The sequence below is a fragment of the Mustela erminea genome, chromosome 8 (assembly GCF_009829155.1).
Source record: "Mustela erminea isolate mMusErm1 chromosome 8, mMusErm1.Pri, whole genome shotgun sequence".
In the NCBI taxonomy this organism is placed as follows: domain Eukaryota; kingdom Metazoa; phylum Chordata; class Mammalia; order Carnivora; family Mustelidae; genus Mustela; species Mustela erminea.
Window position 1 is genome coordinate 103870076 of NC_045621.1, and position 15361 is coordinate 103885436.

At 54.4% G+C, this 15361-nt stretch overlaps 1 protein-coding gene across 1 annotated transcript in view; it reads left to right on the top strand.

The window, feature by feature from the left end:
- The window catches only part of GLI2 (GLI family zinc finger 2), a 243073-nt gene that overhangs the window by 49166 nt on the left and 178546 nt on the right, over window positions 1–15361 (top strand). The gene's annotated exons all lie outside the window — the stretch shown is intronic.

Here is a 15361-nt window from a genome sequence, read left to right on the forward strand (position 1 = left end):
TCTCTGGTATGTTCTAAAATCAGACACCACAGAGCAGGTGTCCTTTGGGGTAAGTTCCTCATGTGTGTGAGGTGCCGTTCTAGGTGCCCTGTGGTCACAGAGTCCTTGATAATACTCCTAGAACATCACATTCCTGGCTTCATTTCCCAACCAGGATCCTAAGATGAGAGGACACTGGGTCATTTGCCTAGAGATTTCAGCAAGAGGCCAGCACAGGCTTCAGATCCAAGGTTTCATTGCACTGTGTCTCCTTAGAGCAGTAGGTAGTGAGTTCCCCATCTGTGGGGAGTATTCAAGCAGAGACTGGATGATGAAATATCTGGAATACTCTAGATCGAGTTTCCCAATCTTGGCATCATAGTTGTTCTGACTGGTTAATCTGTCCTGGTCATTGTAGGACATCTAGGAGCGTCCCTGGTCTCTACCTGCTTGCTGCTAGTAGCACAATATAGAAATCATAACATACGTCTGTAGGCATTGCACAGTGTCCCTTGGGACGCAGATTCGCCCCCCACCCCTGGTTGCTCATTGCCACTGTAGGGGATTCCTGAGTAGGATAGGAGGTTGACTACTGGATCCCTGGGACCTCCGGGAGGCTCCCCGCCTGGAGGATCCTTTGGCCCACTGTGTCTCCATCAGTGGGTGGATGATCATAGGGACTGGGCATGGTGCCATCGTGGAAGGGAGTCTTGGGCCCAGGCTAAGGGGAAGATCTGACTGCCTCTTCCAAGTGCAGACCCCGAGTCCCCGTGCAAAGCCTCACAATCACTAGACATGCCCTGGGACGGGGAACCATGACAGTCCCATGGCCAAGGGCCACCTAAACCTGTGACCCTTCTGTGGCTTCTTGCCAGTTTAGGAGACTCCCCTCATCAGACAAAACCGGCTGTGTCACTGTGGCCTCTTACATGGGTTGGGGACATCCTTGAGCGCCCAGGGACAGCCCTGGTCTGGGAGCCCATCCACGGCACCCCAACTTGCTGATCAGGCCCCTGGGGGTGGGGCTGGCAAGGGGACGGTGATTTCACCCTGCGTGTAGACTTGGGCTTTAAAGAGCGCTCTCATTTCCTCTCCGGAAGCCTTCAAAAGGCCCGGGGAACAAAAGGGGCTTGATTGAGTGTGCCTTGGAGAGCTTCATCCAAAGGAGGGAAAAGAACAAGCGGCCCACAACTACAAAGCCACTTAATTTTGCATATGGTGTCATGCCAAGAAATGCTGAAGTGCAGGAACAAGCAGAGAGACATGTTCCTTTTATCAGGAGGGTGTGGACTGGCAGCAAGAGCCAAGGACAGCCGTCAGCAAAACGGTGCTGGGTTTTTGGCACCCCGTCCCCACAGTTTCTCCCCTTACTCCCCTCCCTCTGTCTCCCTCTAGCCCTCCTCCATTCTGTCCCCCTTTGATTAGAGAAATGAACTTTTTAGATCTCAGGCACTTAAGGCCTGACCTTATTCCAGGGCAGTTTGCATTTTAATAGGCTGTGCTTGAAAATGAAGAAAGCGTCAAAGAAGTGACTCTCTAATGGTGTAATTTTGGGGAGTGAGTAAGAGTGGTTTTTATTTATTTGTTTGGCCAGTGAGTTCTGTCTGGCACCTTCGAAGATACAAGCAACCAGCTGGGCTGCATCTTTCACTCAGGCTCTCTGGGGTCCGTTAAATTACCATGACCAGCTGTCCGCTGCATGGCCGCCACTGCTGGATGTGACATGGGGAGCAGTTTAGGAGACAGCTGACTCCAGAACACTGGATTCAGTGTGACAGCTCTCACTGCACATTTATGGGACACTGTGTGCCGGGCGATGTGTTGGGGGCTGGGAGTGAAAGTCAAAAAGCCAAATCACTCAGGGGTAGGATGGGGAAGCAGTGGGTTGGAAGTTCTCCATGAGTGCAGTGTCGTGGGATGGCTAGGCTGATGAGGGGGGCGGGCAGGAGGGGAGCTGTGGGATCACTGTGCTAGTCTGGGGCATGAGGGCCCGACACAACTTCTGGGGGAGGTAGGACTGGCCTTAGCCTTAAAGACATAAATCAAAGTTCATTGAGCCGAGGTGGAAGGAAAGGGTGTTTTGGAAGGGAAGATCATGAGCTCAGAGACCTGACAGGCAGTGTCCGGGGATCACAGATTTCTGGGGTCATGTAAGGGGTGGGGTCCACATTGGTGGGAATGAGGCCTAGGAGACAGGGAGGGCTGAGGCCTTGAGGGTTTTGTGCGCTGTGATGTGAAGTTTGGACACTGAACTTCAGGACTCAGCTGCAGGGCCTCTTGGTTCCCTGCATCTTGTTCATGGCCCAGGCACTGTCCTCTCTATCTGCTGTAGTCCCCTCCACTTTAGTAGACCCTCCTGGACCTGACTTGTCCTCCCTTGAAAAATGTATATTCAGGCCTTCCTCCAGGAAGCCTTCCCTGACTTCCTCTGGCTAGCCCAGGCTCCCTGAGTTCCTCTTTCTACCACCCATGCCCCCTGCCCTTACATCATCCCCATGCTTTCCTGCCCTGAAAATCATTCCTCTCTGCTCTACCCACGGAAGCCATGCTTTCAAACCCAGGAAGCCTGCCCTAATGAACTCCCACCCAGGGTCCTCTTCTGACCTCCCACAACCTCGCTGTGCCGCTTCTGAAACGTTTACGTCCCCTCCCTGGTCCTCTCAGCAGCGGGCAGGTCCAGAGGGAGCACGTAGAGTGCGGATGGCGGCGAAAGATGGCCACATTGGAATCCCAGCTCCACCTAGAGCTACAGATGAGAAGAAACTTCTCCCTGTGCCTCACTTTTGTCATGTGTACAATGGGGCTGACCACAGCACCTCTGTCACGGTAAGGATTAAAAGCATGTGCTGCGTGATCATGGCAGCTGGGACGAGCCTACCCCTGTGGGGCAGGGAGAACTGTCCCCAGCAGTGTGAGGGGGCCAAGTCCCCAACAGGAGGGCTCCATGACTGGGCACAAGCGTGAGATTCTTCATGCAGGGCCTACTGGGTGCCACAGTGAGGCTGGGACTTTGACGACAGAGGCAAATTAAACATAGTACCACTTTCCCAGAGCTCCCAGCCCAAGCCGGGAGATAGTCCTCAAGGGAATAGATAGTAACAACCCAGAATAAGCTTCCTGGTAGAAAGAGGAATTATATATATATTTTTAACCATTGGTTGTCCAATGATGCTTTACTGAGATATTTTCCTTTGTAGTTCTTCACTAACTGGCCCTCCCACACTGCTGATGTCATCTGTGATGTCACGAGGATGGTGGCCATCCACAGGGCAGCCCACAGCCCGGGCAGTCCCCTGGGATCCCTTTAGTGGTTCCAGAGAGTTCTCAGGCTCAGAGCAGTGCGACATCTGTCGGACATGGTTGACAGATTCGTCAAAAATGGTATTCCCACAGTGCTCAGTGTTTTTCTGCTTCTTTCTGTCCCTTGGCGGTTCCTTGAGGGCTCTGATAATCAGGGTGGAGGCCGTGGTATCCCTTCCGTCTGGGCCTGTCCATTCTGAATGGTCAGTTTCCCACTGTCCTCCTCAGACCCTTCCAATTACCAGTTGCCTTGATGATGTCATCACCAAGCTTTTTGGGAGTTGGCCCCAAGGGGCCGATCCTCGGAACCAGAGCAGGCGAGATGCCGACCTCACCACTGGTGTACCTCAGATGTGTGACTTTGAGCCCACTGGGGTCAAACTTAGGGGGCGTGGTGGAGGCAGCTGGTGTCAGGATGACTGAAGAGAGCTGTGCCTTCACCCTTTCCAAGCTGACAGCCAAACAGCTCAAGGAGTTTATACTTCAAGGGAAGGGGTGCATTCGTAGGCCGGTAGCCATTTTGCCCCGAAGACTTTCCCAGCAGTGTGGACGACCAGTACCCATGGCAGATTCAACAAGTTTTTTCCAGGCCCTGCCCCTGACCTGAGCGGGACTTTTTTTGGCCTCCACCTGGCCCTCAGCCCTTTACCCCCCAGAAAGCTGATGGGTCCTGGGAGCAGCCCTGACCTCGTGGGGATCGAGGGGAGGCCAAGAGAGAAGAGGGGGATTCTCTGCAGGGATTCGGTGCCTGAGAGCGTTTGTGTACTGAGTCAGGATCACATGTGGGTGAGTCTGCCTCTGGGGCAAGCGGAAAGGGAAGCAGAGGCAGAACCAGGTACTTAAAACACAGGGATACAGGGCTTGACCTCAGGGGCCGTGAGTTAGGACTGACCCCTCCCTGGGTGATATGGGCTTCAGCTGGAAGGGCTTTGGGGAAATAGCACCGCAGGTGGGGAGATGCCCAGATGGGGCCTGGGTGGGGATGTGTACCGTATCCCGGAGGCAACTCCTGCCTTTTCAGTTCTTTTTTTACCCCCTCAGCTCCCCCTCCTTTGGGGATATACTGCATTCACTGGGCCTCTGTCCTTGCCTTCCCTCCCCAAATCTTGGGTGGAGGGGGCCCTGGCCGGGCCCTCGCTGCCCACAGCTCCTGTGCGGCAGGCCTGTTCCTGGTCATGCCCTCTACAGCCCCAGGCCCCGGCAGAGGCCTTCTCCCCTGCCTGCAGCCTGCCTGGGGCCGTCTGTTTTCCCTCCTCAGGGCAGAGGCGAAGCTTGTTTTTCTTCCCCGCTCAGGAATTGCGCCTCAGAAACACACAATGCAGCTGTTAAAATATCTGGGTCTGGCTGGGCGGCTGCACAGCGGGCCCCTTGTTCGCCTCAGACGGCGGCCTCTTCGTGGGAGCCGAGTTGGGAGCGTGGCTCTGGTGGCTGTGTGCTGGCGCGGTGGGGGGAGCGCATGAGGTGGGGACCCTGGGCCTCTGGAAAGCTCCTGAGGCTTTGGGGGATTCTCCATCGAGGATGGGGACAGACCCCAGGCCTTTGCAGTCAAGCAGGATGACACATTTACAAAAAGGTGCCAACCTGAGAGTTTCCACAGTTGAAAGGCAGAGGCTCACAAGCCCCTGGGCAGAGAGGGGGAGGATGGGGCTGTAATGGGTCTGCCTTGTCCAGTCTTAGACAGCCCTCCTGTTGGGGACTTGGCCCCCTCACACTGCTGGGGACAGTTCTCCCTGCCCCACAGGGGTAGGCTCGTCCCAGCTGCCATGATCACGCAGCACATGCTTTTAATCCTTACCGTGACAGAGGTGCTGTGGTCAGCCCCACAAAAGTGAGGCACAGGGAGAAGTTTCTTCTCATCTGTAGCTCTAGGTGGAGCTGGGATTCCAATGTGGCCATCTTTCGCCGCCATCCACACTCTACGTGCTCCCTCTGGACCTGCCCGCTGCGGAGAGGACCAGGGAGGGGACGTAAACGTTTCAGAAGCGGCACAGCGAGGTTGTGGGAGGTCAGAAGAGGACCCTGGGTGGGAGTTCATTAGGGCAGGCTTCCTGGGTTTGAAAGCATGGCTTCCGTGGGTAGAGCAGAGAGGAATGATTTTCAGGGCAGGAAAGCATGGGGATGATGTAAGGCAGGGGGCATGGGTGGGGCCTCGTGTTTTCAGGGAATACAGGTCAGTGCAAGCAAATGGCCATTTCTATGCCATCTGAAGTGCCTGTCCCGAAGTAGCTCTTACCCATATCCTCCCAGAAAAAAACAGTGGTGGGGGGGAGGCCTTTTGCCTGGCTCCGGTCCTGATACCCATCTCCCCTTATCTGAGGCTGGCTTCTACAGCAGAGGCCTGCATTTCCCATTGGGGCCGTCCCTGGCTGCTGTTCCGGCCCAGCAAGTCAGTGAATTAGGGTTAATGATCTGTTTTCTTGCACACCAGCAAGCGCAGGGGCTGGGCAAATTAGGGAGCTATCGTACTTGGAAAAATCCATTCAAGGAGTGATGAAGAAGCAGGTGCAGCCAGTAGAAGAGGGATTTTTGTGTGGTGCCCACCCCTGGCCACAGTGGAAGGGTGAGGGCTTTGCCCTCTGTTTTTCATGCCTCTGGTCTGAAGCTCCTGGAATCAGCTGGACTGTGAGCCAGGCTGGCTGGGCTGCATGGCCAAAGTGTGCTCCAGACCCAGGAAGTGAGGAAGTTCCTTCTTGCTAAACCCATCTCCCTCTGACCTGCCGTTCCCAGAGACTCCGTTGGGGCCCGCAGCTCCCCGGGGCACCACTAACCAACACAGTCTGTCTCCTGCTTCTTTGCCCCTGTCAGAGTGCTCTCCTTTCTTTGTCTCTCTGCCTGCTGTGTGCCAGGGTCATGCCCATGCCATTCCCTGCCCCTGGAGTGCCCTTCCCTTTCTCCTCTGCAGGCCAAGTTCAAGGCCTCTCACTCCTTGCCGTGAAGCCACAGGGCAGACCGGTGGTCATCTGGAAGCCCCCTCTGACATCCCCAGAGGCCCTCGCTCCCCAAGCTTCCACGGCCATGAAGTCTCTGCTCCTTATTCAACTTCTAGCATATACTAACTGAGACGTCAGGGAACTCTAAACTACGCTTTATGCTTTTTGACACCTTCGCGATATTCCTTGCCAGTGGCAGGCATCTCCATATTCAACAGATACGGTGGTGGTCGAACATGTGTGGGCTTCAGAATCCAGCGGACCTGCATTGAAACAGCAGAGCAGCTCCATATTAGCTCTGTGACTTTGGGCAGGTTACTTACCCTCTCTGGGCCTCTGCTTCATCGTAAAGCAAGGATCAGGATACTGGCATCGCACGGTAGCTGTGGCGGGCTGTGTGATAACTGGAGGAGAGGAGCAGGCCAGGTGCAGGCCCCTGCAGGTGCTTGAGGCTTCTGGTCTTTTCTTTCTCTGGTCATGAGGCTCCCAGTATGAGGGACCCTGCCGGGCAGAGCAGGGATCCAAGGGGCCATGGAGCAGTGTGATGAGACTCTTCTTTTTCCGAGTCAGAGAGGAACAAGAGCCCCACGTTGTCTGTCACGGGGCGGGAGTGTCAGAAGAAGGCTTTATTTCTTTTCCAGATGTGTCTCCTTTGTTGTCCTCACAGCACTCTGGGCAGCAGGCCAGGTAGCCGGCCACGTGCCAAGCCCACAAAGAGACAGAGGCTCCCGAATGCCGGCACCCTGTACACGGTGATATGTATGAGGTTCTTCTTCATCTTGGGAGGGACTGTACAACCTCTCACTGTCCATGGGGTCAGGGAACTGGGACCCCATGGTCCAGCCTCTTATCCCATATCTGACCTGGCCGGTCAGAAGACCCTCCCAAGGGTCTGCCAGCTCTGATGCCCCCTCTCAGGATTGCCCTCCCCCAGGGGGGCTGTGAGAGCCCCCAGCCAGGACAGTGTCTGAGGGGCCGGCCCAGGCAGAAGTGTGAAGTTCCCTTCCCCATGTCAGGTCCCTAGAAGAAGGAGGAGCCAGGGACAGGGTAGTGACATGGTTCTGGTTGTGGTAAGTCTGTCCTTCTTCCAGCCCCGCAGAACCTCTCGGTCTGGAGCCCCCTTGTCTGGGTTTCGCTAGAGATGGTTTGCTGCTGGGACCTAGTGGGGCTGTTTCACGTAGCCTTGATCCCACACACAGAGACAAGGCAGCTGGACAGAGAAGTCAGAGCCAGATGCAGCTGAAGCCTGAGGTTCTGCAGAAAGGTGTATGTCTGCATTAGCCCCAGCTGTCATCTGGGCCCCCGCAGGCAGGTGACCCTTTCTTGGAGGCAGGTGTCCGCCTGCAGAGTTTCTCCTGCCTGGCCAGCCTCCAGTGGGGACCCAGTGTTGGTGGGTCTGCTCCTGTGACGTGTGTTAACAACCACGCCGGGAATGTTGACTGTCCTCTCAAGCACCCTGGGAAGCGCTGTGTGACCAGGGACGAAACAGAGGCTCAGAGAGGGGCAGTAACATGGCCAAAGACACATAGCTGAGGGAGACTGCACTGGTCCAAGCATATTTTACGCTGAGAGAATAAAATGCGTATGTATTATAAAATAGGATTCTTTTATTCCCTGTGATGAAGGGCAAGCAGAGTGTCCCCAGCTTGGTGTGGTCCTAGGGAACCCTCACCTCACCCACTCCCTCTTCTCCTGCAAGGTGGACGAATAAGATGGAGCACTGGGACTGTGTGGAAGTCCACATCTGGTCCCCACGCCTCCGACCTGGAGAGTCAGACCCCCAATTCCTGTTTACGTGGCTGGCCTCTGCACGGTGGTGTTGGACTGGTATCCCCTTGGTAGGGAGCCCCCAGTAGAACATCCACTTTCCAGATGGCAGTGCTAAAGGGATGGGAAGTGAAATGATGGGTACCCGGCCACTTGGCAGATTCAGGACATGTGCTTGGGACATGACCTTGGGGCCACAACTGGGGAGGGGAGGAGTCTGCTGTTCTCTTTGTAGTGATAACTAGCTTATAATGATCATTTCCTTTAATCTGGGGTGCACTGATCATGTGTTTTTCACTTCAGGAAATTTCACCTGTTTTATCTCCTTCAGTCTTAAAAACGAGCGTGATTAAGGCAGGGTGGGTGATTATGATCGCTGGTGTATTTCTGTGCATGTCGGTCTGTGTGAATCTTTGCACATACATGATCGCGTGTGAGTGTGTGCCCATGGTGTGCACCTCTCAGTGTGTAATTGCGCCTGCGTATGTGATTGTGTAAGCACGCGTGACTGGGTATATGTGCATGAGTGTGGCAGGGTGTGTGTTGCGTGTACGTGTGTGCATGCCTATGTGACTGTGTATGTGGTTGCTGTGTGTTGCGTGTGCTCTGTGTGTGCCCACATGTGTCTACATGTGTGGGGCCGGGGAGCACAAGCCACTCGGCTGAGATCAGAGGAGGTGAGAACACCCGGCCCCGAGGTGGCTGCGAGGACTAGGAGGCGAGGTTTCATCTCTCTCCTGGAGAACGATCTTGCCCGGGGAAGACTCTCTAATTCCTGTGACTCACTCGTTAGAGGAGTTCAAAGCAGCCAGGTGGCGGGAGGGTGTCTGAGATTGCCGGTTTCGGAGTGATTCGCTCATTCTGCTCTGATTATTAATTTAGTCTTCAAGCCAGCCCTTTCACTCAGAGTTCTTAACCTGTTCTGTGCCATGGACCCTCCTTGGAATGATGCTGTTGACGCACAGGAGAAAACAACACAAGATTACGGTTGAAACTCCGTGTCTGGAACGCAACGATCGGATATTAAAGGCACGGCATCGGTGCCTTAGGAATGTGTGTGCTTCTGGGCAGGCTCAGGTTGCCAGCTCACTGGGATCTGACGGCAACCTTAAGCGGGATGCCGTGGGGAGCACGGGTGATGCTCTGTGCCGTGGTGGGAACGCATCTGGGACTTGGCCTTGGCACAAGTGGCTTGTGGTTGTCCATGCTCAGCCTGAGGGTCACCAACTTCCCATTCCAGGTTAGTCTAGAGAGTATGTATTTTTTTTTTTTTTTACCTTTGGGCTATGCAGCCTTGCATTCACTGGAACTTGTAAATTACTTGGAATAATTTGTAAATGATCTGGAAGTGACCCTGTAAGTGGCACGCCATGAAGGTTTTCTGGAACCTGCCTGCATATCGCAAATACCTGTGGAACTTTTTAAAAATTGGCGGTATTTTGTCCCACCGACTCTCCGCCCAGAACTCTGGAATCCAAATCTCCAGGAGAAGGTCCAGGAAAGCCTGCGGGGCTCTTGGTGCTGCCAGGTCTCCCTGGAGGGCCGGGTGACTCTGGGGTCTCCTAATGAAGACGGGCTCCTCCTGGGTTCTGGTCCAGTGCCCCCTCTTCCCGGAGCAGAACCTGGGGAGCGTGGTTGCATCTCCTCTCGGGAGCTGTCCAGACATGCTCGAGCATTGTGAGTTCCCTGGGTGAAGTGGGGGTGTAGCCTCTTCTCCCCCGGGAGGGCTGTGTTCCCAGCCCCTCTTGTTCTGAGGCCTTTTGAGGAGCCTGTGGGAAATATTTCAGCACAGACCCTTACACCCTCTGCCCCCCGCCCCAGCTAAGGTCTGGGACCCCGGAACCCAGCAATCCCCTCCTTGCTGTCCCCAGCTGGCCTCTGGGAGCTCAGGTGACGCTGCTGACAAGGCTGAGACGGCTGGGCTGCCTGGAGGAGCTTTGGGGAGTGAAAGTGGCTGCCTGGGACCCTGGGCGCCTGGTGTTTACCCAGAAATTGTGCTAATCCCACTAATTCCCGTGCTTTATGCAGCTTCTCTGCTCTGTCTCCTGCTCTCCTCCTCTGGCAGGGGAGGGAAGTGGAGGGCAGCAGCTGATCTGCAGGATACTGGGCCTGGGGCGCGGTGGGTACTGCACGGGGTCTCACCCCACCCCTGGCTGGGGGACCCCAGGTGTTTCCACCTGTTCCCCAGGCCCCAGAAAGCAGTCTGGATCGTGGGACCCTGATGAATACCCTTTCTCCCCATACTCCGTTCACCTGCATCCTTTGGTGGCCACATACCTTGAGGCTTCGGGCAGCATGACTGCCCCTGGACCTGGCTCTGGACCTGGCCCTTTTCCCTCCGTGGAAAGTGGCCTGGAGCAGCTCACATCCTCGGGTTGATAACACCTGTTCTGACACCCTCATAGGGCGGGGAGCCACGTCTACTGTTCTCCGAGAAAACCCCCAGTCTTTTCCTGCTCTTCTTTCTAGTCTCCTCCTGTCCCTTCACAGAAATGATCACAGTCCCTTGAACCGCTCTGCTTGGCATTCCTGATCCTAAAGTCTGAGGGTTCTGACTTGTTGGTCTCAGTTTCCCCATCTGCATTTGGAAGGGGTTGGATCCATGCCTCAGGAGTCTGCCAGCCCCCCACTGAGGCTGGGCTTGGGTCACATGTGCTGACCCTGTGGCTGCCTTGAGTCCTCTGCCGGTTTCTGGTCTACTGAGCCCTGTGCCCTCCAGATGCACGGGCCTGGCTTCAAGGGCCCATCTTACCCCACAGCAAGGGATCTGGACATCTGCTCTGCTGGGCCTGGGGACCTAGGGTGCAAGGACCAGCTATGCCCTGGAGGAGATCACAGCCAAGCAGGAAGCCAGGTGGAGGTGTGGCAGGTTATGACCATGCTGTATAAGAGGTACCATGGTGGTGGGGGAGTACCCAAATCCAGGCAAAGACCCCCAATTCATCTAGGGGAGCCATCTCCCAGCCTAGTGCAGCATGAGGCATGAAGCTGACTATCAATAAAGAATTACTGAGGAGAGCCTGGGTGGCTCAGTCGGTGGGGCGGCTGACTCTTGTTTTTTTGTATTTTTTTTTTTTAAAGATTTTATTTATTTGACAGACAGAAATCACAGGTAGGCAGAGAGGCAGGCAGAGAGAGAGGAAAGGAAGCAGGCTCCCCGCTGAGCAGAGAGCCCGATGTGGGGCTCGATCCCAGGACCCCGGGATCATGTCCTGAGCCGAAGGCAGAGGCTTTAACCCACTGAGCCACCCAGGCGCCCCCTGACTCTTGGTTTTGGCTCAGGCCGTGATCTTGGCATCTTGGGATCAAGCCTCGCGTCATGTCGGGCTCCATGCTCAGCAGGGAGTCTGTTCAAGGATTTTCTCTCTCCCTCTGCCTCCCCCTCTGCCCTTCCCCCTGTTCATGCTATTTTTTCTCTGTCTCTCTCATAAATGGATAAATGAATCTTAAAAAAAAAAAATTACTGGATAAAGAGTTAGTGAATCAATGTATCGCCGTCCTGCCTCAGATGGCTCCAACAGACCGGGGCCCCTGCGTCGTCACGGTGTTTGCAAGCAGCTCAAACAGCCTCAGCTTTCGCCCACCCTTGACAGGTGGTGGTCTCCTTCCACCCATCTTGCTACCTTGGAGACAGCACTAGGGCAAGAACGATGTCAAATCCTGCTTCTGGGATCCCCTGGGCTCCTGGCACCATGCTCCCTATACCTGCAGGGCCTAACAGTTAGGGACTTGTGCCTGCCAGGGGATTCCGGGGTAAATCCCTTAGCGCCGTCAGATCCTTACGCAAGGGACAGCTCACTGTGGTGCCTGGGAGTCTGGCTTTGGGGCAGGGAGCCTGGGCTCAAGGTTTGGCACAGACACCTCAAAGTGTTCATCTTTGGGCAAAGTTAACTCAACTTCTCTGAGTATTGGTTTCTTTCTTTTTTAAATATTTTATTTAATTAGAGAGAGGGAGAGAGGGCACGAGTTGGGGGCTGGGGCAGAGGGAGAAGCAGACTCTCTGCTGAGCAAGGAGCCCGATGTGGGGCTCGATCCCAGGACCCTGGGATCATGGCCTGAGCCAAAGGCAGATGTTTAACCTACTGAGCCACCCAGGTGCCCCAAAGCATTGGTTTCTTTCTATGTAAAATGTTGTGAGGATTAAATGAGATCACTCTTGTGTGGCATTTGGCACCCGATAAATGCTTATTAAAGTTTTGTTGTTCCAGCTGTTATTTTTATTTTTGTCCTTACTTCCAAATTCAAGGTGTATTTCAACATGGGGCCAGAATTCCTTCACCTGAACTTTTTGGGAGGAAAACACAGGCTGTTCACGAAATCACTTGGCATTTCAAAGAGCCGTGGTTTCCTGCCGCAAAGGTCCCTTTTCTTTGCCAGGCATTCCTGAGGAGCTGGCCTATGCCAGCCTGACCTGGAGGTGATGATGAATTCAATATGAAGGTGGGGGCTGCAGGCAGAGATCCCTAAGCTGAGGCCACCCTGACTGGGGAGGAGTTGGGGGGGCTTCCCCGAGCGGCTGATGTCTCAGTGGCATATTGAAGGAACAGTAGGGCCCCACAGAGAGGGTGAAGGTTTGCCCATGGGCGGCCCGGCTGGAGCAGAGGGCTGGGGGTGTCCAAGGGCAGGACTAGTCACACCTGGCTGGGACTGAAGGAGAGGAGGCTGCAGGAAGACTTTGTTGAAAGGCCCAAGGGACTCAGCAAGGCCTTGGCTAAGGGAGGGTTGTGATGAGATTCTGGTTTGGGGAAGGCGCCTGGCTGTCGGGGGAGAGGACAGCCTTGGAGGAGGATCAGAGGTGGTTTTGGAAGGACCCCCGACGCGGAAGGGAAGGGGGCTGACTTGATACAGAGCAGCCTTCTTGAGACGCCCCACCGGCGAGGTGTTGTGGGAAAGTGATGGCAACTCCCAGCCGATCCGATGTCGGAGGAAAATGGGGAGGAGGGAGGTGACCCAAGGGTGCGGCTTAGGCGTCCTGGAGGGTGGTTCCTATGGCCGGCTAAGGGGGCTAGGAAGGTGGAGCAGCCGTGAGCCGGGGTGCCTTGCTGGCGAGCCCGTCACCTATAGGCAGAACCTTGAAGGACAGAGTACATACACAAATAGGCTCCAGGCCCAAGGAAAGCCCAGAACACGACAAAATCTTCAGGGAGGTTTCTCTGTCCTCCATCTGCCTTGGGTTTCCTTGACAGTGAGTTTTGAAAGACTGTGGAAGCGGACGGGCTGGTGGGTGCAGACGGAAATAGGGGGTCCAGGACTCAGGCTGTTCTCTTGGCACCGTCCTTGATACCTCATATCATTGTTCTGGGCCCTTCCCCTTTTCTATTTAGAAAGACGTGAGAGTTTTGAGTGGATTTATTAGCAAGATAAAATTCTGGACCAGCCAATGTGAATTTAACCTTGAGGCCCTTGGCGATGGAGCTGCCTGCTGTCTTTGGTTTCTGCCCTGCTGCAACCCAAAGGCTCCTGACCAGAACATTCCCTTCTCACAGGCCTGCAACCTGGCCCCACCTCCTTTCTGACGCAGCAGTGGAGGACCTCTGGACTGTCCAGCTGTTGTGTCATTTTCTGCTCCTTCTGTGGAACTTGTAAATTCGTCAAATTTCCCAACTAAATTTTCTGTGCCTCTGTGTCTCTTACTTCCACTTGTTTCCTGACCCACCCCATCCCCGGGCCCTGTTCACCGTATGTGACTGAAGCTGGTCAGCCCTCAGGCCTCACCGTCTGCATCTCTCAGTAGCTTGGGAGAGAGCTAATTGTTCCCCCTCCTCGAGGCATCTCACTCCTGCTTTCGCTTCTGACACCCCCACACTCTCCGGGTGGTTTTTTCCTTCTCCTTCCCCCACTGCTTACTCTCCTTGGCTGGTTTATTCTGTCTTCCCCAGAAATGCTGGAATGTCCCTGTCTTAGCTCTGGAACTTTCTCTTCTTCGTTTCCACCCCGTCCTTTGGAGATCTTCTTCAATGGCCGCCATTCTCCTGTCTCCAGCCTCTACCTCTCTCCCGAGCTCTGAACTTACCATTTCCAACAGTCTCTGCGTGACTTAATAAGCATTTCAAACTTTACATGGCCTGGACAGACTGAGCTCCTGATTTCTGCCCCAAACCTGCTTCTCACCTGCTGCGCTCCCTCCCAGCCAATGGCACCACCGTTCCTTGATCCAGGCAGGTCCTCAGCCAGAAATAAGAGCCATCTTGGACACTACTACTCTTCTATTAAGAAGCGTGGTTTTCCCATTTCTATTCTGTAACTTGATACAAATAATTAGTTTTTAGCAGTATCTGTGAGTGATGAGGCACATTGGTGAAGGTCTCGCTGGTGATCCAGCACTCAGCTGCGATTGGAGCCTCACCTGTGCCCTGCATCCGCCCCACTACACCGTGATCCCCCTCTTTCTAACACACCCCACCTCCAAGCCCTAGAAGGCCTGTGTTCTCTGCGTCCCACCACCACCCCCTTAACCCAGACCACTATTGTGTCTTCCTGGGTCATCCCGGTGGTGCCTCTTTCCCCCCAGATCGGCTTGCACACAATTGCAGAAGGACCCCAATACGCTATCCGACCTGTCACAGCCCTCCTTTGCTCCGAACCCTCCAGGGCCTGTACTCACCTTGCTGTTCTTCAAACCAGCCAGCCTCCGCACCCCCTCCAGCTCTGTGGCTCCTGCCTCTGCCCTCTGGCTGCCATGGGTTCCCTCAGGGCTTCACGGGGCACCCCATTCCATCCTCAAGGGGCAAGGCAGTGGCCCCTCAGGCCCTCCCACCCCATTCTATCCTACTACTTAGCTTTCTCTTTTTGTACTACTTCTCACCCACTGAAACATATAAATATACCTTTATTTCTCCTGCTCTTCTATAGGATCCCTTTCCCAAGTAGAACGTAAACTCCGGGGACTGTACCTTTGGCACCAGACGAATGCCTGATACATAACAGGGGCTTAAAAATGTGTGGACTGAGTTTGCGTCAGAGAGTAAACAATGGAAAAATCTTTTGAATGAATGAATGAATGAATGCACGAATGCACAGATGCACAAGTAAAGGAAAGGTGGGATGGAACAGGAAAACGAGGGCTTTCCTTCGAGGACCTCTAAGTCATTGTTATTCTGTTTATTCTTATTTTCCTGCATTCCTGCCTTGGAGGCCGTTTCTTTGGACTTCATTTCTCCAAGTGGTCCTTGCTCCTTGCCACTATGGGCTGTAGGATCTAGGGGCTCAGATCTTAAAAATCTGGGGTAGGGGGCAATGAATGTGCTTGGCTGGTGTCCATGAGGTCGTTCCCAAGAAGACCAGATGAATCTCAGAACTAATAATTCTCAAAATTAATTAAACCCTCCTTCCCAATTATAAGAGAATTAAGTGGGCTGCTTCGTGGCGGGGGCAGCCGGGAATCT